This window comes from Canis aureus, chromosome 30 (assembly GCF_053574225.1).
Source record: "Canis aureus isolate CA01 chromosome 30, VMU_Caureus_v.1.0, whole genome shotgun sequence".
Taxonomy (NCBI): Eukaryota; Metazoa; Chordata; class Mammalia; order Carnivora; family Canidae; genus Canis; species Canis aureus.
The window spans coordinates 37246163-37271489 of NC_135640.1; the positions used below are offsets into that span (position 1 = coordinate 37246163).

The window sequence follows — 25327 nt, forward strand, 5'->3', positions numbered from 1 at the left end:
TAAAGGGAAGAAATTTTCCCCAGTGGAAGGAAAAGAGGAGAGAAATAGAATAATTAGCTTAAAATGTCTTCCAATACTATATTGTCCAGGGTTTAATATGGAAAAACAAGAGTGTTGGAGAAAAACATTTCTCCCTCTGGCTCTCTAAATCTCCTTACCTGTCCTTCCCTTACAAAGCTTTTTTTTTTTTTTTACTCAGAGGTCACTCCCTCGTTAAAGACAATCCTGCAACTGGAAGGCAACTCCCTGGGGAAGGTCTGTAAGTTCAAACCTTACTATTAGGTTCTCAGCTGTGACAGTGGACATCTAGGGTGTTCCTGGATGAAGGTAACAAGCCATTTCCCACTGACCCACAGAAGCTGTGGTTTCTGGCTTGCTGATACAGGAGGAAAAAAGACCTATTCACACGGCAGGGATGGAGAAGAATTCAGAACTAGTTTTTGTTTTTGTTTTTGTGTTCAATATTTCAGGGAGCCAGATGTTCCTGGAGGTATGTTCACACTTACTACTAAGAATTCAAGCAGAAATATTTTTGATTTGACATTTACTTTACAACTTTAATATTTGTAGCCACTGCTCAGTTCCCACGAGATTGCTATCTGACCAGCCCAAGGGTCACAAAGCCACCAAGCCAGAAAGCACACCAAATTTAATAGCCACCTAGGGCACTCAGTGTGAAGGCATCTCGCTTTCCCAGAGAACCCATGGGCAACCCACAGGACTCCCTTGGCAGGGAATCTGAACACATGAGTTCTGAAAAACCTATTCTAGGTCCTGATTTATTTTTATGTTTTTCCTCCTCCTCCCCCAGCCCCGCTTTTTTCTTTTGAAGAGCTTCAAACAAAAATAATTTCCACTGTAGCTGGAAAAACAGAAAAGGTACTTAACTCCAACCACATTTTTGGTACCCCATAAAAGCTAAATAAAAAATAATAGTTAAACAATGCACGAGGTACTGCATAGATGTGCAAGACCTTCGCAGGCTAATGAGCAAACCAAAGTATGAAAAAAAGTCTGCTCCTCCAACCTTATCTCAAAATACGAATTAGAGCTATAAGGGAAACACCAGCACCAATGCTCGCAGTACAGGAGCTTCACTTGGGCTCTCCTCTCAACCTGAGGTGAAAGCAACAAACGTTCTGTATGTCTGCTTCTCTGTGATGGCCTAACAGTGGAAAAGATATTGTTGCCATGACTTTATCATTTGATGCAGATGTTTAACTTGTGTCTTTTGATCTTGTCAGCAAAATTGATGCTAAAACATTAGAACAGGACTCTTGGTGTATGTATGTTTTCTTATGAGGTGTAAATTTGCACATATGAGCATTATTTTTACTGCAATCCCTTGCAGAGCTTCTCATTCTGGCATATATTCCCTATTCTCTCTCCCTGTTATGAATAAACTTACTAGTCATTTCTACCTCCCCTCACCCTTGTATCTCCAAGGACCACTATACTAAAATACACATTATCAAGGGAATTGCTGTGTCCCACCCTCTTTTTTAACAGCCATTGAGAAACGTAGACTCCCACCATGGCATTGTAGATGCCTAACCTCTTGGGATCTCTAGATTTTTCAAGGTCAGCAAAAAGTTAGAAGAATGGGGAATTCTCAAAGGTCATCGAGGCTAGATCTTCTTCAGAGGGCCTGATGACCGGATTGGGTGCATTCTTCCAGTTTTTCTGATTAAAAATGGTTAAAAAGTAGCTAGAAGGTTCTGAAAAATCAAAAGTGGTTACGATAACAAGTTAAGCATTAGCAAGGAAGTTTTTCTTGAGCCTAAGACTTAATGCATGGTCTGGGCTTTACCAGTAATCTTATACCGGTTGTCTGTTTTTCTTTCAGAGGTGGGTGGGAAGTCGTTTCCCAAATGCATCTGAGTTGTTGAATATCCATTATGTTACAGGGGAGCCATTCCTTCTTCCAAAACAACTGTAATTTTTATGGAGTCTAAGTGAAAACAGGCACATTTATTTTCTTATGGGTAAAGTTCTTGGAATGCTCTATTACAAGGAGTTAGTACATTTCTTGACCAAGTAACACTTGACCAAACATTGCTTTCACAATTGACTTCTCTTAAAAGAAAGGGAAAAAAAAAAGATTTAAAAATGTAAGCATTTGGTCTGTAAACTCAAGAGTTTTCCGGGGACTCGGTTTCTAGAAAGGCCCATCTTCCATGAAAAATTTCCATGGTCAACAGGTGGTACGTCATCAGTGTATTGCCTACAATAAAAGTTACATATGAATATTATTGCTGCTCTTGAGTTTAACAAACACACCCAAACTAGTTATTTTATTCAAATTATTGACAGATTCTCTGTGACTTAGGATTGATGAGTATGGCAAATGCAATTAAAAAAAAAAAAAAGGTCCAGGATAGACAGCATCATGGAACATATTGTACCTTATTGTAAAATAAAAATAGCCTTGGACAGCCCATGGAATGTGTTCTAGCAGCCTAATCAGTTCTTTACTGTGGTTTTCCTGCCAGTCGGGGAGCCCTGCGTCACAGAGAGTGGGTGCCAAGTGTCTGGTTTGAGCTTTGGTAAGACATGTTTTTCTTGCTGAAAATTTTCAGGTTTTCAGTTTCGCCAAGTACAAGGCAGCCAGGTCACCTTTCTATGCAGTGGGACATTGCTTTAGTTCCGGGTGTCTCATTGAAGGCTAGGGTATTGGAGCTCAGCTCACCAGTGGGCAGCGTGAGCCTACAGTCTGCGGGAAGACCTGCTGGACAACGCCTTGTCCACGGTGAATGGCAAGGATGAGGGTAGCCCAGTGGAATTTTCATCTTGTACAAAATAATTCACTCTCCAGATCCAGACTCTCTGCTACAAACAGCAAATCTGTGATGTACAGTTGAGGCAACTGCATAGATAAATTTGGGCAAAGTAATATGGGATTTTCACCCTCCATGGATTATCCCATTTTTTTAGTCTAAACTTTTCAAGAAAGACTTGCTCTTTTTCACCCTTGGTTCCAGTGTTGTGTATAAACAGCTTTGTTTTGTCCAGGGAGGGATTATCCTCAATAGGCACAAGAGTCCCTGGTGCCACGGCTGCCCTTCTGGGCTCTGGTCGCCTTCATCCTACACTGTGTTCATTGGTTATTTTGTCTTGTTCAGGGAAGACCCAAATGGTGCATTTTCCATGCTATTTCTTGATTCTTTACCTTAATATAAAATGTAATCAGGGAGCCAGCACTACCATGGTTATGTGCTTCCCAAGTCAACCCAAAGTTGCTCCTAAATAGATGCTGTCCCACTGATGCTTCTCTGATACTTGTTTCTGCCATATCGACAGTGATCTGGGGATATCTGAGCACCAGCATTTCACATGGGGCTGCATGCAGAAAAGCCTCCTTCCCTGTATACACACACACATACATGCACACACGCACGCACGCTGCATGCATTGGCACACACGCATGAACATGCACCCTTTGAGTCCAAACCAAACAAACACCCAGGGCAAGAAGTTTAAAGAGAATGAGCCTCATCCAACATTTATTATCATTTTAAGTGCCCAAGTAGTTTCATTTCAAATTCTTACTATGCCTGTGGGCTCTACAACTTTTCTTGCCCAGCCCTCACCACCATGCCTCTCCTACCGGACTGGCATCCTTGCTTCCCGGCACATGCCCAAACCATCCCTTCCCCCGCTTCTTCTCTAGGACTCTCTCTATCTGCTCAGCAAAATCCTTCATCCCTGAAGGTCTCAGTCCAAAACGAACCTCTTCAGTCATACATTCCCATCCTCCCAGCCACCTCTTTGAGCCCCGTGACCTCTTCTTGCCTTCTTTGTCCTCTTTTCCTCTTGACAAATGAAGCATCTGTGTGCTCACTTAAAAGCTCTAGGTGAAGAGGAAAGAAAATTCAATTGCACTAAGGATCTATTCTATTTACTGCTGTTCTCAGAGCTGTTAGGAGAGTACCTGGCCCATAGCAGGTGCTTCACTAAACTTAGTGGATGTTGAATAAACAAAATTATCAAGCCAAATGATGCAGCATATGAGGAGTAAACAAAGAGCAGAGATTCAATTCCCTGCCTGTCCACCTGGCTCTGGACCTCAGCACAAGACTTAGCATGTCTTTATTCCAGTAACAAATGACCAACAATGGAAATCAGGCTTGAACTATCTGCCATAGCTCATGTCTAAATCAGAAACATCGAACGTCTCTTGCCCTTGTCCCCACCATTAGTGAGATTTGGGCGAAGTTTTTAGAAAGTTAAGATTTTGGATGGTTTTTCAAGCTATAATGTTTGAGGACTATTTATCTTCTTTCTGACTTTTTCTATTGGACCATACTTTTCTGAAGGGTAGGACTATAGAGTAAGTATCCTTTTATTTTCTTATATTCAGAGCACAAACCTTGCATTTAGTGCTCAATAATTACTTATTGGAAAGAATCCCTTTTTTTTTTTCTTCCTGTACTTACTGCACAGGGAAGATTGTTTCAAATGATACATTTTATACTATTTGACCTGCTGGATCAAGGATTGGCAAATTTTTTCTCAAAAAGACCAGATGGGAAACATTTTTTGTTTTGTGGGCCATACGTTCTTTTCACAATTCTGTGACACTGCCACTATGGCATGAGAGCAGCCATAAACAATTTGTAAACAATTGCATGGCTATACTGTAATAAATCTTTATAAAAATAGGTGGTGGGCCATATTTGACTTCTGGGCTATGGTTTGCTGGCCCCCATGCTAGAATATTCTTATCATAAAAGAACCATTAGTCAAACAAACTGTTTGGTTCTATTGTGTTGAGTTGGACATAAACCCTGTGAGATCATTTTTGTTGCATTTCTATTGTTGTCCATTTGTTACTTGAATAAAGACTTGCTCAGTGACTCCCAAGCTTGAATCCTTATTTATTTCATTTTTAGATGGTATGAAGCTTGACCCATTTAAAAAATGCACCAAGGCACTGCCTTTTCTTTTTTCTTTTAAATAACTCCTCCTTTTTTCTTGTAAATAATACCCCATCTTTGTGACTATCTTGTTTATGCAAACCGAACCTGAGACAAAGCTCCTGGTGCTAGCTCACTAAGCTCTTTGTGGTTAAACTGGTTTCTCACCCACCAGAGTCCAGGAGGGAGACAGAAAGGACTGTACCAGATTAGATGTATTTTGAGGAGGAATTGATAGGTAATATAAACCAGGCTGCACCTCCTCATTCTCCCTGAGCCTAACAACAACTAGTTCTCATACAGAAGTTGTACACAAGGAAGGACAAAGGGGTGGACTTTGGTCCCTTAGTTGAGATCCTAAAAATACTAAGAAAGCAGAGATGAGCCCACATTCCAGAATGTGGTACAGAAATTTGACCTAAACTGCACCTTAGGACCTGACCATTGACCATTGTCCTTCCTCATCTGGTGCTTACCAACCACCCTCTGCAGAGCTGTGCCTTACACTTTGTTCAAACACTGGAGAAGGTTGGAGATTGTAGAAATTTTGACTCCCTTAGTAGGAGGACACCCCGGAGCTCCCTAGTCTCCAACTACCCCCTCTAAACAGATCTACACACAACCAATAAGTTATTTACCTCTGGCTCCACCCCATCCCTGCACAAACCAGAGTTCAAAATGACTTACGGAAGTGAGGGAAGAGAAACATTTTCCTTTGACCCTTGGAAAAGCTGTGTCTCATCCAGGCCCTAGGGACAATGTAAACTGGTTAATAAGGCAGTGGGAATTTGTCGTTTATTTTTTTAAGATTTATTTATTTATTTCTAGAGATTGAGAGAGAGTGAGTGACAGAAGGGGCAGAGGGAGAGAATCTTCAAGCAGACTCCCTGCAGAGCACAAAGTCTGAGATCATGACCTGAGCCAACACCAAGAGCCAACACTCAACAGACTGATCCACCTAGGTGCCCCAGTCTTGTAACTTTTAAGGTTCTTATTCTGCAGAATTAACAGGAACCAGTAGGTACTCCAGACTAAGAACAGCATCTGTTCTTTTTGAGAAGAGGTCATCAAAGGGAGCACCTGGATGGCTCAGTCAGTTGGGCAACTGCTTTCGGCTCAGGTCATGATCTAGGGTCCTAGGATCGAGCTCCACATTAGGCTCTTGTTTGGTGGGGAGTCTGCTTCTCTCTCTGCTTCTCGCTGCTTATACTCTTTCTCTCTCTCAAATAAATATATATATATTTTTAAAGAGGTCATCAAAGTAACCAGAGTGGTAGACTGGGAGCAGACCAAAGTGCCATCTATGGGACTTGGATACATCTGGAAGCAGATGGCCACATGGACATTGTGAGTCTAAGATGTTTTTTTCAGGGTTGGGGAAGGTACAGGGAAAGGCACAGCTCTCTCTGTGGCCACAGAATGGTTCTATAGGTACCACTATCACAGGGAGGGTCTAAAAACAGAAGGAAGTGGAGATAGTGGGTTGGGAACCTGGACTAGAAATCTGAGTTTACCTCATCCTGGTTCTGTGCCAATATCTTCTCTCTGTCTTCCTCTCTGTGTCTCAACCCTGGTTTTATCTCCATCATCCCAGGATTACAAGCACAACATTGATATCCAACCATCACCCCAGACCAACTAAATCTGAAACCCTTGGCTATTTAAAAAGTCTCAAAAAAAAAAAAAAGTCTCTCTTGGTGATTCTAATGTATAGTCATGATTGGGAACCACTGTTCTATTTCATTATTGTTATAATGCTAAAAATACTACTGGGAGAAGTTACCAAAGGCTACTTGTTACCCCATAGTCCCTTTACTTGAGAACTCCCTCATCTGAAACTAGGCTGTGAGATCACCTTATAAATAATTCCACCTATATATTCTTTTAAAAAGATGAAAGATGTCTGTAGCTAGAATAGTCAAATAGGACTCTGGTCTGATGTAATGTGTTCATTTTTGACCATTTCTGTTTTCTTCATGGTGTGACCCATTACTGCAGCTCAATCCTGAGATGACCCACATGGGTTGTGAACTCATAGGTGGCTGCAAAATACAGTGATTCAGAGTATGAGCTTTGAATGAGGCCATGATTTGTATCTCTGTGCCTCACATTACTAGCTATTTGGTCTTGGGCAAGTGACTTTATCTAAGGTTTAGTTTTTTCTTCTATAAAGTCGAAAGAATTATGTTATAGACACTGATTTGTTAAATATAGTAGTGAATGTACTATTAGAATAAATAACCTAATAGTTAATAATAATTAAACAAGATAATGGCTATAAAACACCTAAATCAAATTCCTGATCCATGGTAATACTTCCACAAATGGCAGTTTTTATCATTAAAACCAAAATGAATTGCGTGTTTGGGCCAGAGTCTCAATTTCTTGTCATATGGAATAATGGCTCCAGGATACTAATCAAGTCCACTAATAAAGTCTTGATTTTTTTTGAGCAGTAAGCTCACTAAAGTTTGCTTGTTTTGCCAAGTTCAATCAGATCCAGGAGTATTGGTTACTGTCGGCATACAAAGAAGACAAACTTTTGGAGAGATCTTTCTGCAGAATACAAGCCAAAAACAAAAAACTCCAGGGCTGTCTTTGATTTTCTTTGAATTCACAAAACTCATATGAGGGATGAGGATATTTTCATATTCCCTACTATCTGCTGGGGGTTAAGAGTTGAATTACAGTGACTTGAAAGGAGTGTTTCTAAAATCTTGGTTAAAATCAGTGTTAATCATTTAGATGAAGTATGAACCTCCCCATGCCTGATTTCAATTATGAAAAAATAAAGCAGAAATATATTCCAAAGCAAGTGGAGTTCCAACATAATCTGCAGGAGATAAATTATGTTTCATGTAGCCCTACCTTGTGACCACAGTACTTGTATCTGGCCAGTATGGTGTGTGTGTATGTGTGTGTGCGTGTGTGTGTGTGTTGAAGGGGCATGTATTTACCTACTTCTCTATCACACTGGTAGAACCAGTCCTACTTTACAAATTTCACATCTGGGATTTGCTGTTCATAATAGTGTAAATGTATGTTTGAGAACCAAACAGGAGACACTTAAGGTGGGAAGCCATCCTGAGCTTCAATTTAAAGAAAAAAGGAAGTTTAAAAGAAAAAGAGAAAGTCCCATCACAAAACCAGAAAATGAAGGACAGATGGGTGGATGGATGGGTAGATAGATAGACGATAGATTTAATAAAGCACTGGAGTTAAAAGAAATCCCTGTTACTCTGCATACCGTGCTCTCCAAGGTTACTCGTACTCTCAACCTCTTGGTGGAAGGACAGTGTCATTGTTTCATTCTTGTTCCATATTGTGCTAGTTTCCTCACATGCACGTAAAAGAAGCTTTCCATTACCTGCCACCCTCATTGCACTCTGAGGATTGAACCCAACACCTAACAAACACCAAAAAGGACCTTGCTGGTGTGGGCTTCCCTCTTAACCGAAATTCCATCTCTTGGACTCAGTGAAGTGATGAGCATTACTGTTTCCAAATTTGGCCCCTGCTGACCCTGCCTAGTGATTTCTACAATCCACTTTCTCCCCCTATATATTGCTGGTAAGAGGATATTGACTCATAGAAGAACACCATCCATACACTCCGAACCCCATAATCTCTGACCTTCCTTGCTTACACACATCAACAAGTTAGTTGTATCTGTATTTGATTCAGCATCAGGTGGAGTCAGCATGTCTGCAGCAAACAAGGAACAGAAGGAGTGTTTGAGCAACGTCAACTATTATCAGGTTCTATAACCAAGATAGGAGATAGATTCCCATGCTTGATTTCTGGGAATACTAATGTCCCATGAAAGTCAAGAAACAATGCTGAACTAAGTGGCATAAACCGTATGACTTATCATTGCAATGCAAGTCACTTCAGGGAAATTGGCGTGACAAAACTCAAGTTTCCTAGGAATGAACTAATTGAGTTCTATTTATTCAAGTAATCTAAACTATTTGACTACTCAAGTGGTTTTTTATTTTAAAAAAGAGAATATTCAGAAAACCTTCAGATCTACACTGCTATCCTTGGAAGAAACAGCAGGACTTCTAGGGAATGCAAATCATTTAAGGTATTTTAAGCCAGCTCTGGGTCTCTGCATAAGAACCGGTAAAAACAGCAGATCTTGAAGGAATCAAGAGTATCCAGTGTATCTGTCCCACAATTTGAACACAGAAGAAGAAAGGGTAATCTAGGTATTAGAACAGGGATTTGCACAGGACCATTAGTGGGTGTGAGTTCCGGCAAAACAAATGAGTATCCTGTCACAGTGGCCAAGTGCAATAGGCAGGAAGAGTGTCTTGATACCAGACACCTTCACCATAGAACTCTCCTCCCCAGTGTCCTCTGACAGAGTGCTCATGAAGTCAGACACTTCCTGTCTCCTCCTTCATCTAAACTGCACAAGAACTCAGAAGGTAAATTTGCTCCCCCATTCACTAGTGCAAAAACCAGCCCAGAGAAGTGAGTTAACTTACCTTGGTCATGCAGTTAGTGCATAGCCATTCTGGATGGCGTGTCTGGAACTAAATCTATACTTTTCCCCATTATATTGTACTGCTTACCAGAAAGAAATAATATAACAATTCAGCATTCCAAGGCAAGGATTACATTTTGCATTCAGTTTTTCTGTTAGTCTCACACTGTAAAGTGAGAACTGACGGGTAAGATAAGATATACCATTAAGCAATTTGAAAAACAAAACATGACGATGTTTGCCCAAGAGCTCAGTGTGAGTCTAAGCTGATAATTCAAGTACTCCTGTTGGTGTGCATGCTTCACTGAGTGATAAGTGCTATTTACTGACTGATAAATCATAATGCCGTGCCTTTGGAATCACCGCTGCCTAGTAAGTACACACAGATTTCAGAAGGGAAGTGAGCTCAGGCAAGTTTTCAGTGATTAGCAGAAAGTTGACAATGGGAATAGTGTGAAGAGGAGCAAGTCAATGCTCACTCTGGCCAAGGGCGACCACCTTCGAAAATGAACCAAAGCTAGTGAGACAGAACCGAATGTCCTCCAGTACATGGTGAAAATTAAATGCATGAGGGACAAATAACCCAAGGAATATTTCTCAGTGGGGGAGTTAAGCAAATTCAGTCATGCCATTTCTAGCCTGGATAGGTGCTAGTAACCTTAGACGAAGTTGAAGGTGGCACAACCTGGCTTTCAGGAGCCCAGGCTTGCCTCAGAACTGTCCAGATTCTCTTATTCAGGCTGCACCATCAAGGAGGAGAATAGCAAAGAAAAAGAAGAGAAAAGAAAAAAAAGAAAAGAAAAGAAAAGACAAGAAAAGGAGAAAGAAGAGAAGAGGAGAAGAGAAAAGAGAAGAGAAGAGAAGAGAAGAGAAGAGAAGAAGAGAAGAGATAGAAGAAAAGCAATCTTTTATTAGCCTTCTTTATTGTTTCTTTGTTTTGCTGGTGACTCAGCAATACCTACAGATGTACCTGGTAAGATGAAGTGCCATGCAAGGACAAGAGTGACCATGGACAGCCTTCCCTTTGAGCCTATTTTTAAAAAATATTTTATTTCAATTCAATTTGCCAACGTACAATATTAACATCCAGTGATCGTCACCTCATGTGCCTTCCTTAATGCTGGTCACCTGGTCTCCCCATCCCCCCACGCACCTCCCCTTCTGCAACCCTTTGTTTGTTTCCCAGAGTTAGGAGTCTCTCATGGTTTGTCTTCCTCCCTAATTGAGACCATTTTGGGGAGGGGGGGTAGAGCTTCACCTTCTCCAGGCAGTGTTACCTGAACCACATGAACCCTCTGCTGTGGCTGACAAGGAACAAATGGGGTTTTACAGCTGAAATTTTAAGAGTTCCCAACACCCTCTTTCTACACTCATACTACATCTTTGGTGTGAAGTCCTTCAGAGCTTATGACAACTCAGCTGGGATTTTGCACTTTGCATAATTTAGCCAATTTGTATCACTCAGTTTTTCCACAATAACTAGAATATTTTGGCAAAAGGTACAATTCTGCAATGGGAAAGATCCCAAAGTAAAAAACCCTAGTTGTTTACCCAGTTCTGCTAATAATTAAATACCTAAAATGAGCCCTCAGAATTCTCTTAGGCCCTCCCACATTTGTCATGTAGGAATAGGGGTATTGAGGTAGAAGCAGAATGTTTTATGACATTCTTTTGCATGGCTATCAGAGATAGGGGCTATATGGGTTCATAGGGAAGTGATTCAGGGCATTAGAAATGTATGCATTACAGCATAGTAATATCATTAACCGCTAAATCAAATAAAGGGCTGGAAAACATGTGATGTGCCCCCAGTGGGCTGTGCCAGAGGCCAAGGACTGAACTTAGCTCTCAGTGTGTTCAGGGACCCAAATATCAGGGCAAGAAGTGTCAGAACAATGAGGCCTATAGAGAGGGGACAGTATGATGCAATAGGGTGAGGAAGGGTAGTGTCTTCAACAGCAGATGGAGTTGTACACTTTGCTTGTCCTTTGATATATCCAGCCCCAAAAGAAGGATGCATCGTCAACTTGGTGATTTTTTTTAAAGCTGAAGTATACAGCTTATCACTAACTAAGGAGCAGTCACTAAAATATGAAAATGGGGAAAAGTAGAATAATGCACTGCTTTTTTCTTCCCCAAATGATCGCTGAAATTATTCAGGGTGATACTAGTATTTTCTGTACTATTCTATTTTAAATATTCTAAATGTAGCTCTTGGAGTCTCAGACACAGATTCAACCTACCGAGTGTAAAATACTGTATTTGACCATCTGGTGGAGATAGTTCCATGGCCACACATCTCTCACTGTCTGGCCTAGAAGATTCCCTCTATAATTGGTTCAGGATTAAAAAACAGTAAGATAACAATAGAAGAAGTGAGTTAATGCATGTAACACATTGCCAGATCAGTGATACGGTTAAGCTTTGAAAGGAAGGTGGCATCATATTGGTTGCAATGACCTGGGGATGGTAACTCTACCCTGTAGGTGTTGCATTTCTGTCTATCAGCCCGTACTGTCAACACTGAAAACCAGACATTACGATATACCTTTCACTGGTGTGAATTGCCACTGTTCACTTAGTAAAAGTGGCTCTGAGGTGAACCAGAAACAAATTGTGTGTTTTTAACATGAGGTCTAAGGTTGCACCATCAACAGCTAACACAACAGAGTCTAACTTGAATAACGCAAGGGGATACTGGGTCACTGTTGGGTACATGTCAGTGGGCTCTGTAACTCACCAACTCCCAAGTCTTACTACAGATGGGGACCTAGAATATCCAACTCACTCTGCTAGAGGTTTTAAGGAAGGTGTCCAGCTTCTATACAGAGCAGTGAACATTTCTTGCATCTAACTTTTTAAGTACGCATTTTCCCATTTGACAAAATTGGATTTTACACATGCCCTAGCAAAAGTCAGATTGGTGCTCACAAATTAGGATATAGTGCTTATATTAACACTTTTATTTTCAAATCAAGTTTTAAAAATTTAGCAGTTGACTACAAAAGAACTGAGGACACACTTGGGAATAGGGTGACCAGCCAGAGTTGTTTTTCTGGGACTGAGGGATTTTCCAGGACATGAGACTTTCTGAGCTAAAACTCAGAGAATCATGGGTAAACCAGGATGATTGCTCACCCTTCAGAGGAATAACTTGGAGATTACATTTCTGTTAAGTAACTTGTGCATTTTGGGGTACTTTTTGTGCGATTCCATTAAAGAAGCATGTGAGAAAGCCTCCATGTTTTCCTGAGGAGGAATTCTTTTTGTTGGGAATAATGGTGGGAAGATGGAGAAAACTTCAGCGACAGACCAACAGGAGGTTGTTCTCAATTCCATCTGATTTTCCCATAGGAACCTGAAGGACAAGGGGAGATGGGTCATTTTTGAAATCTGCTAGAAGAATGAATAGGGCAGGGGATCCCTGGGTGGCGCAGCGGTTTGGCGCCTGCCTTTGGCCCAGGGCGCGATCCTGGAGACCCGGGATCGAATCCCACGTCAGGCTCCCGGTGCCTGGGGCCTGCTTCTCCCTCTGCCTGTGTCTCTGCCTCTCCCTCTCTCTCTGTGACTATCCTAAATAAATAAATAAAATATTTAAAAAAAAAAAAAAAAAGAATGAATAGGGCAAAGGATATTCTAGTTGGAGGAGCTGTGCCCGCCTTTTAAGACCTGGTTTAAAAACCAGTACATGATATGAAGTTCAAGAATGTATGACCTTTTAGATAACTCAGTGACGGCCATTCACCTGTTCTGTGAAAGAGGTCTTTCTTCCATAGGACAGGAATAAGCGGCCTTGTCACAAGGGCTGGGAAAGCTTTTAAAGCCATCTTACCTACAAGGTCAGCTTTTCCATTAGGTTTACAGAAAGACTGTTATTTTGCCTTATTCTTTTAGTTGGTAGCTCCTATGACTTGTGTAGTTGGCTTGTTAAGCTCCTTTTCAGAATTTGTTGTTATTGTCGATAATTTCAGAATCTCTCAGGTTCTTCACAGAACATAGAACAGCCACATTCCTCACCCTAAATGATGCCCTAAAACTTGGCATGTTTGGTCATGATTGCATTCAACAGAAGAGGGCCTAACGTGTATTTATCTGCTTCTCTATCTGTCTCAACCTCAGTTAAGAAAAAAAATTGAGTGGCTTGTGAGTTCTGGGTTGAGGTAAGCTGGCAGCAGGAAAAAGTTAATGCAACAGGGACCTTGTTTGGGCCATATGGCATGTTACGGGAAGGAGGAGCAGAGAGAATGCTAGAACTCACCACCATCCTTGGAAGGCAAAATGAGACCATTCTGTCTTTGGATTCTTCAGAGATGTTGTACGTGTCACCAATGATCAGCACCAAAAGCAAAGGGTGAGCTCTGGGATAAGGGCGGCCACCTGCTTCAATTTCTGCATTAAATGCCTGGGGACACTCTTTTATTTCTAGCCTGATCTGGTGTAGTATCCACCAGGAGAGCTTCTCATGCCCACATCTTTGGAGTCTTTGTTCTTATTGTTCTACTAACACTTGAACCTCCTAGCCCATCAGCCAAATCTGGGGAGGAAATGAGTCCAACAGTTTATTCTCATATTCTGATGGCATCAAACTGGGTACCCACAGCTCATTTTATACCAATACAGGCTTTGATGTAGGTTTCTACCACTTGAAGAAATTATATGGGTATGAACATGTTTAAAAGTAGGGACTAACGTGGTATAGCACAGTGTATAAGAACCTTTAATGAGATGTTGGTGTAGATTCTGGGTTTCATGCTCTGTGGACACTGTAAAGCTCACTCTCTGGTCTTCTGAGTCTAACTTGAAATATTAAGAGACCAGACAGAATGACCCGTAGGTTCCTTTGAGCTATAACTAAGCCTTGCTGATTCTTCTTTTTGCTTCTTTTCTGGGATATAACTGCTAGTGAAAGTTTCCCTCTTCCTCAGAGCCATGCCATTGAAGAGATGTTCAGCAGGAGAGGCAAGACTGCAAAGGGGGGAGACAAGGTATTTAAGTATAGGATGGCACAGAGAGCTGGTGAGTTGCTCTGATAAAGTGGGGTTTACAGGTTAGTTCAAGCTCATTTCTGTTTCGTGATGGGAACGTCTGAATGGAAGGTAGAAATGTAAAGAACATGAGCTCAGATCACTTAACTAAAAAAATTAATATCAACAAAATGTTAATGTTAATAAATAAAGATGTCGCCTTTATACTTTGGATGTTACTAAGAGAAGGGTAACTTTCAGGCTTATGAGGTCACTCCAGGGCCAACCTGATCTATACTTTTTCCTAGTCAATGAAACACCCTAATGATTCTCTAACTGAATCCATTTCTGTTTTTGTGGATTCTTGCTGTCTGGACAGGATTCCGTGAGGTTAAGGTTAGAGCTGCATTGCTGGGTTGTCTCTGGGGGGAGCTCACTTGGCTCATTTCATCTTCACTGTTATTTGTTCTGTTCCTTCTTTCTGAAATGCCTACAGCCCTTCTTTATCTCCACCTATGAAAACCTTGTCAGTTGAATTTGATTATTTCCTCCTCTGGAGGCCTACCTTCAAACTCCGGGGTGGAGTCCATTGCCCTTCCTGTGGGCTTCTAGAATATTTCCATCATATAGTACTTATCATACAGTTTATAGTCAGCTATTTTCCAATCTTTCTTCTGAACTGCATTTTAGTCCAGTCCCGGGACTGTGGGGTCATTGTAACCCAGCAAAGAGGAGATACTCAGTTTAGTTATGAATCAAATGAAATTGACAGGGTATCAAAAATGAAGTGTTCTATTGGTGCTCGAAGGCTCTGCTGGGATCCTTCTGGCACTTTGAGGAGCTGACCATGTGCATAGAAAGACCACGTGCGTCTTAGATCAAATTCCAAATTTTAGTGCTGATACCCCAATTTTATTATTTTTTATTTATTTTTTTAAAAAGATTTATTTATTCATTTAAAGAGAGAGAGAGAACAAGTGAGCACACATGCCTGAAAGCAGGGATGAGGGGAGGAGCAGAGGGAGAGAGAGAGAGAGAGAGAGAGAATCTCAAGCAGACTCCCCCACTGACCACAGAGCCCAACGTGGGACTCGATCTTACCACCTCAAAATCATGACCTGAGCTGACACCAAGAGTCTGATACTTAGATGACTGAACCACCCAGCCCCCCCACCCCTGACTCCAATTTTATTTTGATTGAGAAACTGATGTAGCAGAGGAAGAGAGTGGGGATGCTGTGGGAGTGAGGGTTCACAGTAAGGGGGGTAACTGTACCAGTGGAAAGGAACACTTCCAGTGTTCACGGGATGAGCCTATGTCGCTGGTGGTCTGCCCAGATCCCCCCCCTCCCCCCGCCCAGATCTCTTTCCCTGCTCCTGGGTGTGCATTCCCCATCTTCCAGGTGTACTACTTCTGATGCCTTGCAGCTGCTACCCCTGACCTCCCACCTCTTCATAAGCCTGCCCCTGTGCTACCGGAGCCACTTCCTTGTGGATACAGAAAGCCAGAGCACCAGGACAGCTGGATGCCCCATTGGCCCTTCTACTCCTAGCAAAGGTGGCTGGGCAGGAGCAAGGCAGTCCAGCTCCCACATCTAATATGCGACTTTCACTCCAAAACTCCCTCCAGATTCAGGCAGGGAACTGGCCTGAACTTAAAATTGCCCTCTTAACTTCATTCCCTCCCCTGCTTGCCCCACCTCCTCTCCCTCAGATTTCTCCCAGGAGCACTTTAATAAATTGCACATGCATCTTTGTCGCAACAGCTGCTTCTAGAGAGCCACTCCAAGACAAGATTTCAACATTGTGGCTTCCTGACACAAGCCTCCCCCTGGCAAGGTCAAAGGCAAGCAGGCCCCCAGGTCTGGCTTTGCAGAGTCTTGAAAGGATTGAGATGGGCATTCTTCATTCTCCACGGCTCACCTACATTCCTGGGGGATGTTTGACATGCCTCTGGGCCAGGGGCTATGAGCGCAAATGAGGCACCCGACCAAGTCCTGCCTGGCCTGTGGGGGACACTTGAAGCCCCTGGGGTCATAAGCGGCTTCCAGGAAGTTTTAAAAACTGACATAATCCTCCGTAAATAGTCCCATATCTAAAGCAACTTAAATAGGTAAAAATGTACTTTTTTCCTCTTATCACACTTGAAGGTTTTTTATGTCTCAATTTAAGCCAAGATGAGAATTGGAAGCACTACAGCTTTTTTTTTTTCTTCTTCTTCTTCTCTTTTGGAAATTTTTCTTGGGAAATGGCTCTCTCAGAAGAGCTGGTTCTTGTGATCTTTTCTGTCCAGTTTTCAGACATCATTTAAAACTTTGGATAAAAATTCAGACTTTAGATGTATACTCTATTAAAATTTGACACATATAAGAGTCTTGCTTTCAATTAACTAGGGAGGAAGGAAAGAAGAAAGAGTTACGGAATACTCCTTCATGTTTGTTTTTTATTTTAGGCTAAAAGATCAGTAACATCGACCATCTTCAGTTACAAGATGATTAGCTATGTTTTTTTGAAGTAATCTGATTGTAGATTCTGATAGAAGTGGGTTGCAAAGCAGATTTCACTCACTGTATGGGAGGGAGACTGGTGACACAAATGCTTTTGTCAAGATTAGTAATTTGTCTCGTTTCTCTCCCTCATTTAGCACTGGAAATACTTAGATCATTCAATTACTGGAGCGTGCCAAGGAGTCTGTCCCCTGCGACAGAAATCTCGTAGATACTTTTCTAGAGCTATCGCACACACATCTCATCACTTTATCATGCATTTATAATGCCTTATGTCCTTTTGTGAATTGTTACAGCTACGACCTCCATATCTGATAGTTGATGTGTAGCCCCAAAGGAAAATGAACAAAAACAGGTGGACACCGCCAACATGAAGCATATTGTCTTAACCTTTAAATCTTTCCATGTTTTCATACTATTTTGAACTCCTTTTCTTCTTTCATCATTTTTAAGAGCGTGTTATTAAGGAATACGAGCTCTGCTGTGTATGGTCCTGCAAGATCTAAAACTTGCCAGAGTATTAGACTGTGATTATCATTCAGGTAGTGTATGAATTGATATTCAAAGGGATTGACACATGCATATGTATGTCCACAACAGACGAATTTGAGAAAAATGTAGCCTAATGAAGAATGCATGAGGAGAGTTGTTTTGAGCCTCACTCCCTTCCAGCTCTGTGACTCTGAGCACGTCACTTAACCTCTCTGACTTCCACTTCCTGGCCCTGAAACTAATCGTGCCTTTTTGGTCTGAGCACCAAATTAATAACATATCTGAACGAACTTTATACATTGAGAAACAGTATTCGAATGTTACTTTACTAATTAAAGCTGGCCCTGGGAATATTCATTAAAAGTAAGAAAATAAGAATTAAATTTCAATTGTGACAAGCCGCACTGTCTATTCATAATCTTTTATCAAGCTACCTGACGATTAATTGTTTGAGGGACTATGATGTGCCAGGTGTCCCTCAACAGACACATAGTGCACAAGACAGGTGTGGTCAAGCACTAAACGAAATCGACAGCAAATGATAAAGAGTCAGGACAATTTAGACAGTGCTAAGTGGCATACAGAATAAAAGGGAGAACTAGGCATCCAGTTGGGTTGGGGCTGTATGAGATGGGGGGCCTGGGTCCCCTGAGAAGGTGCCACGGGGCTAAGTCTTGACCAGAATCGCTGGGTGAATGAAGATCTGAGGGAGAACATTCCAGGCCAATGGGACAGCCTGCACAAACCACTTGACGTAGGATACGGTCAGGCCTTGAAGCTGGGTTTTCCACTTGCTATTTTGCACTTCTGTGTTTCCCTGTTCTATGTGGGGCTTTCATCACATCCTCCTCTGATATGTGTCTGATTCTACGGTCTGGAGTAGGATCACCAGCTTGAAGACATCTGCACTCCCTCATGTCTTCTTCATCCCCTCCAGTTCTGAGGCCCCAGGGGAGCCCAGCATCTTCTCTGAGGAGCCACCCTACTTTCGCAGGCTGAAAAGGCCTCTGCTCCCTGGGAAAGAGGACAAAAGGGAAGGATGATGCATCATTCCCACTGGGGAATCAGAAAAAGGGCATGATTTACACCAAGGCTTGGAGTCAAGGAAGGTGGTAGGGTAAAGTAGGCAGTTTCAGGCTTTACCCCTTAAAAAAAAAATAACCCCTCATCCCTTCCTGCCCCCATTTATTCGAGCCCCCTGAAAAGCAAGAGCTGCATCCAGCATGAAGTGGAGGAGATGCATAGGAGTGGACCCAGGATGCAGGGGAGGGGATGTACCATTTGCTACCAACAAATCAGTCGGGTCATCTAGTCTTCCCTCCAGCTTAAGGCACCTGCAGAGCCCTGGCCCTGCCGAGGTGCTTGTACAGGGGACATGTGAGTGCGTCATCATCATTTTGTGACAGAGAGCCTTCACTTCCCTTGACAGCATTGCCTGTGACCCGTGCCGGGGAGCTCACTGGGGAAGGCACCTGCGGGAAAGCCATCCTGTCTCTTAGGGCTTCCCCGAGCTCCATGTGCACTCTGGCCCCAGAAGTTTGGCGACCCTGACGGGCCTCGGACGGGCCTCCCTGGCATGATGGCCACAAGAAATGACTTGGCATAGGAAGGACATACAACACTATTCCAGAAAGAAACCTTGCCTCCACTTCCAGAGACTGAGACCTCCCTTTAGACTTCTGCCTCAAGGATGAAGTCTGGCCGTTTCTCATAAAAGCACCGGACACTGGGCACAAATGCTGGAAACCAGATTCCAACACGGAGCCTCAATCCGAGCTTCTGTGATCCCAAAGAACTCGATTTTACCCACATCTATGCAACTTCTTTAAGCTTTTTTTGGTTAGGGAAAACAGAGGCTCCAGGGAGATTGAGCTAAAAACACAAGAGTTTTCCTCTGTGACATTTTGCTTATGTACATTCGATATATGTATCATCTGTATGGGTTTGTTCTGCTTTTCCCAAGAGGCAGGGATTCTGTTAACATTCATTTGCAGTGGGGAGAGGGACGAGGAGGAGGGAACATGGGATGTCGGAGAGCTGGTTAGCAGAGATGTTAACTGGTTATTTATTTATGGTTTATTTAGGCAAAGGGGCCTTTAAAAAAGGCTTTGATAAGAGTGGCCAAAGTTTCTTCAAAGATTAACTGGCCCCTTGTCTTTAAAAGGGAATCAGTTTTCTTTCCTACAGGTGTTCGGGGAGCTCAGGACCCGGTGTCCACTAGAATCTTTTGCTGGTCTGTAGATTTCCTTAAGGCACACTGCTGACATCATGGAGCCCTCTCTCCCTCTCCCCCTCCCTCCTCCCTCCTCGTCCCTCCTCCCTCTGCTCAATCTCTCCCAATCTCTTTCCTCCTCTCTTCAGTTCCTTCAGGTAAATCCTACTCCAACTTGTACCAACTTGTTTTTGACTGACAGCGAACGGCGAGAGACTTTTCTTCACTTTGAGAGAACCTAAACACCTATCTTTCCCAAGGCAACCTGCATCGCCTGGACATTTCTTTGCCGGGGTCATCACTTCCCATCCAGGCAGGAGTCTGGTGCATCCGCGTCTCTGCAGGTAAGAGGTACGCGCTTCGGTCAACCCCGCAGCACTGAGCCCGGCTGGAGAGGTTTCTGAACAAACTTTGCTCCAAAGCAATGAACGAGGGGTGATTCTCTTAAAACTCCCTTAAATCATTCAAAACTTCCAAGCTTATCTGGGGAAACTTTACAAGGGCTGTTTGCATGTGGAGAACGGGTTTTTTACTTAATGATGGGGCAAAAAAAAAAAAAAAAGTGCTTTATTCTTGCCTGTGAAACAATATCCAGATGTTGTCTTGTTTGCTGTGGGTGTAAGTGATCTAGGTGGAGGGAAGGAGGGACTCCCAGACTTCTCCTTGCAAGGGTTTTCCTTTCGCAGTGGCTGTCAGAGCAAGTTTGTTACTGATTTTTCAGTGATTATAGAGTTCTTGGGTCTTTTTCTGGCAGTCAGTCTCCTTTGTCCGGGGAGAAGGCAGTCCAGGTTGCCGTAAGGCGAAACCTCAGCGGAATATTTTTAAATCTGTTACCTATGCTTAGGAAGGGGGAAAAAAAGTTACGTAAGTTTTCCACGGTAGGTGGAAGGAAGGTAAACAATTCTGACTTTGGAAATATTATGAACCTTTGTTCACAACCCGTGGGGAAGCGGGTCTCAGAACCTGTGTGTGATCGCCTGTAAGTTTCGACTGCTCGCAGCCGAGAAATGTTCCTCTGAGTGGCACTTCCACGCTGCTCCCGGGAAGTAGGTTTTTGTTTGTCTGTTTTTTTTTGTTTTGTTTTGTTTTTATCTCCTCTCTGTACTTCCGCATGTAGTCGCCTGAAGGAAGTAAGAATCTGTCATTGGGTGAGGTGTTTCTTGACCTCCCAACTCCCAAAAGCCACGGGTTAGGACACTGTCGACCAATGCAGTGGCCACCTGGGGGAATTAAAGACCAGGATGACTCGTGCCACTCGGTTCACACATGTAGGTTTAGTTCTTCGGAATGGAAAATATTTCGACTTTTTTCTTATTCTTTTTTTCTTTTTCTTTTTCCTTTTTTTTCTTTGTTTTTTTTTTTGTGTTTTATTTTTTATTTTTTAATTTTTTTATCGGAGTTCAATTTGCCAACCTATAGCATAACCCCCAGTGCTCATCCCGCCAAGTGCCCCCCTAAGTGCCCGTCACCCAGTCACCCTGTCCCCCCGCCCACCTCCCCTTCCACTACCCCTTGTTCGTTTCCCAGAGTTAGGTGTGTCTCATGTTTTGTCACCCTCTCTGATATTTTCACTCATTTTCTCTTCTGTCCCCTTTATTCCCTTTCACTATTTTTTATACTCCCCAAATGAATGAGACGTATCATGTTTGTCCTTCTCTGATTGACTTACTTCACTCAGCATAATACCCTCCAGGTCCATCCACCTCAAAGCAAATGGTGGGTATTTGTCGTTTCTAATGGCTGTTTTTTTTTTTTCCTTTTTCTTTTTTTTTTTTACCTAAAGGAAGAATCTTGAAAACTAAAATGGCAAATGATCTGTAAAGTCCTTTCCTGCCTGGAAGCCCCAGAGTCACACTCATGCACACGCGCGATCTACTGTTATCCCAGACCCCTACCTTGCGTTGTCCCCTCTCGTAAATGCTTGGACAACAATAGCCTTAGGTGACACGTCCTCTCCATTTCTTTTTTTTTTTTTTTTTTTTTTATTTTATTTTTATTTTTATTTTTTTTTTGTCCTCTCCATTTCAAGTCCCCCTAAGCATCCAAAGAAAAGAGTCGCAGGGCACCTTCCGGGGACCGTGACCCACACAACAAGGCAGCACTTACCCCACACACGACTCCCTCGACTCTTTCTTCCCTGGGTTTTCAGGGTGTGTGTGGGTGGTGGTGGTGGTGGTGTTATTATTATTTTTTCCCCTCTTGTTTTGTGTTGCTTTGTTTAGCAGTTTCACTGCGTTTCTGGCTGGGAGTGTAATCCGTGCCGGTGCAGGGAGCCACCCAGGGGTCACGTGGCAAGTCTTCAGGAAAAGTTAGAGTAGGAGAGTTGAACCGGATCAGGTCCCTATCTCGGAAATGCTAATCAAATAACGGAGCTGACGTGTCTCAGCAAAGGCAGAAGTACCTTGGGGGTTGGTTAGGAAGGGGCTTGGTTGAATGCTGTGAATCTGGTTGTTTAAGGAAAACACATTAAAAAAAATATATTTTATTTGTTTATTCATGAGAGAGGCAGAGACACAGGCAGAGACACAGGCAGAGGGAGAAGCAGGCTCTGGGCAGGGAGCCCAGATGTGGGACTCGATCCCTGAACCCCTAGATCACGCCCTGGGCCAAAGGCAGACGCTCAACCACTTAGCCACCCAGGTGCCCCTAGCAGGTTCTTTCTTTTTTTATTTTATTTATTTATTCATGAGAGACACATGCAGAGAGAGAGAGAGAGAGGCAGAGATACAGGCAGAGGGAGAAGCAGGCTCCATGCAGGGAGCCCCATGTGGGACTCGATCCCCGGTCTCCCGGATCACACCCTGGGCTGCAGGCGTCACTAAACCGCTGAGCCACCCGGGCTGCCCAGGAAAACACATTTTTAAAAAGCCCTCCCACCCTCTCCCTACGGCTTCCTCCACCAACCGTTGTGGTCATTTTACGGAAAGTGCTATTTTCCCAATTTCCTCTCCTCACACTGCACACTGGTGCAGTCGGCTCGTTTTTTTTTGGGGGGGGGTGGAAGAGAGCGAGACCCCAGGCTTCCCCTGCCAGCCGTCCTGAGAGCCAACAAAAGCAGGTCTGCGGGCTCCTGGATGCAGGGCTCAGCGGGCACACTTGGCTCTGCCCTTGCAGGAGGAAATCTGGGGAGGGCTGCACTTTCTCGTTTTGGTGTGTGTATGTGTGTGTGTGTGTACACACGTGTGTAATTATCCACCTGACACACGGCCACATGCTCATACACGGAAAGCCACCGGTGTGTGGCACTGAACGAGCAGAGCGCAAACTTTTCCAGACTTAATCAGCAAGTGTCAAGCACTTGAAATATCCTTTCCTGCCTCACCCCCTCCTGGGTTAGAGATGGAGCAATGCTCTGACTTCCTCGCCTGCCCCACTTAGGAGCCCAGACTGTATTTTGCGGACTGTATTTGCGCGGTGGCCACATCTGAGTCTCCCAGCCCACCCAACAGTCCCCGGGGGGCGCCCCAAGCAGGACGGGGCCCAGATGGCGAGCCCCTGCGCAGGGCTCACAGCCTCCCTATCATTCTGATCATTGCCTGCAGTCTTCAATGTGTAAGTGACTCAGCTACTGTCTTTCCGCCTGCAACAATTGAAGCACATCACGCTGGAGGAAACGAGGTGTCTCCACATGTGTTTTAATTTGTCTTTCAAGTCAGAGTGAGTTCACTCCAAAAAATAGTCAGGCAGCTATGGCAAGTGTTAATGTTAGTTTGTACACTTGCAAAGAAGAGGTTGTTGCGTGTTAGTGGATAAATGCAAGAGGCATTTAATACTAACCAAGCAGAGGTGATTATCCATCCTTCTCTCTCCCCTGCCCCTCACCTCCATCTCATAGGGGGGCCACCTAGGCAGTGGGGTTTTGGCTGCAGGTGGAGAGTGGGGTGCAGCAGGGCTGGGTAGAGGGGTTGCAGAAGAGCAAAGTGAACCAAGCCGGGCTGTGCTCTGTGTGTAAGGATGGAAGGCTCTGGAAGGGGACAGCTCCGACCCAACACACCTGGCTCTTTGCTGCTTGTTCAGGTAGCTTCCCTGTGCCAGTTTTACAGGCAGGTAAAAGGAATGGTGTGGCCAGAAACAAGCAGCCCTAGAAATGCCAAACCTTCCCTCAACTAAAGAAAAAAAAAAAAAAACAGGCAGCCTGCTTCTCCACCTTGAAAGGGAGAAATGAGGGCACAGAATGAGAGAAAATAATGTGTAATCTAAAAAAACAAACAATCTAAATAAAACAAGTTTTATTTTGTAAGTGTTACTTGGTTGAAATGAAAGGGGAAAAATGAGCAAATGCACATTCTTGCTGTAAGACAAGGCAAGAAACTGGAGTCTGACAAATGTGACAAAATATTCTCTGGGTTAATACAGACAAGGGTGAGGGCTTCTCCACTCGGTGTGATGCAGCTGGAGTCCACATAGGGATTCTTACCATATTTCTAGGGCCTTTTAGCCAAAAATATTTCTGTTCATTTCCTAGAAAAAATATCATCAGACCTCACAAGGGGTCTGTGTACCTGTGTTCCCTTCAGTGGGCATGGTGCCTTAACAGGTGAAAAGATCAATATACCCATGGTCATAGCAGTTCAGTGTGACTCTAGAAGGTCCCATGGAGCCTGATTCCAGAATACAGTCTGTGCTTCTAGACCTAAAATCCTATAGCACAAAATGCCAGATATTTTAGTCATGGTATAGACACAAGTCAGGGCTGCCTGATAATGCTCACAGCATCGGACAGATGGTACACGAGGTGGACAAGATGGTGATTTGTGGTACAAAAACACTCTTGTTCATAGGAACCAACTAAGTGGAAGATCATGTCTATCCTGCCAGGGGACCGAGGACCCAGAGGAAATGTGGGAAAGAATTAGTAACAGAATAAGAACAGTTTTATTTTGTTCTTTCATTTGAGCCCTGCAGCTCAAATTTAGGGCAATCTAGATGCGTATCGATCCACAGTAAACAAAGCAAGCGATTCCTTCAGGGATGAGGACGGTGATATTTATCCAGAGCCACCGTGTTCCATTGGCCATTTATGCCCTCATCCAGGGTTCTGGGTTCTCAACCTGACATGTCCCTGGGATTACAGATCACCCTGAGGCCATTGAAATACACAGGGGACTCGGAGGGTGACTCCTGCAGTAGAGATCCAATCCTCAGGTTGTTTTGAGGACGCTGGTAGTCAAGTTTGGGTTTCAGTCCACATCCTATTTCAGCTGGGGTTGCCCCCATGTCAGGGTGATCACTATGAAAATTCTTGTGTGTTTTCTCCAGCACCAACACACAGGCTGATCAAGATCACATGGAGCTTGAAGAATATACAATTTGGAGGGCCCTCTTTAAGGAGAAGGAATGCAAAATCATGACTAGAAAATTAGGTACAAAGCTTTGGAGAGGGCTGGTCTAAGTATAAGCGAGGCTCCCTGAAGCTTGGTTTCATTACCTTCAAGATCAATCCACGCTGTGTCATACATAATAAAGGCCCAATGCTTGTTTTGTGAAGGAATGGTTGCATTCACTTATGTAAATTTTAACTGCTGGCTGCCCTCTGAGTAACTGGAAAATGATAAGCAAAAATACCATCGTGCTTATACATATCTAATGATCGGTGGTGATATATGGAAAATTGATCTGGGCGATATGTAGAATGTTTCTCATTTCACTGGCAGGTTGCCGTGAAATGTAGATCCTTATGCTGTGGCCAAACCTTTAGGCCATAACTAGGCCCAAGGGCAAGATGCTATCAAAGTTCTGTTTTTC

General features: G+C 43.3%; 1 protein-coding gene and 1 long non-coding RNA gene across 6 annotated transcripts in view; one reads left to right on the forward strand and one right to left on the reverse strand.

Moving 5' to 3' along the window:
* The window catches only part of KCNJ15 (potassium inwardly rectifying channel subfamily J member 15), a 78564-nt gene that overhangs the window by 10770 nt on the left and 42467 nt on the right, over positions 1-25327 (forward strand). The window contains exons 1-2 of one of the 5 annotated variants that reach the window (XM_077879202.1): positions 19186-19603; positions 19785-19926. The exons of 1 other annotated variant lie outside the window; for it this stretch is intronic. The gene's annotated coding sequence lies outside the window, so the exon portion shown is untranslated. Of the gene's footprint in view, positions 1-19185; positions 19927-25327 lie in introns of those variants that run through there. 3 more of the 5 variants (XM_077879200.1, XM_077879201.1, XM_077879199.1) reach the window with 3 other exon arrangements.
* LOC144301947 (uncharacterized) lies at positions 1951-9544 on the reverse strand. The gene is made up of 3 exons (XR_013368870.1): positions 9410-9544; positions 5604-5665; positions 1951-2224 (listed from the first exon to the last, which is right to left on the reverse strand). It is a non-coding gene; the product is annotated as an uncharacterized LOC144301947 (long non-coding RNA).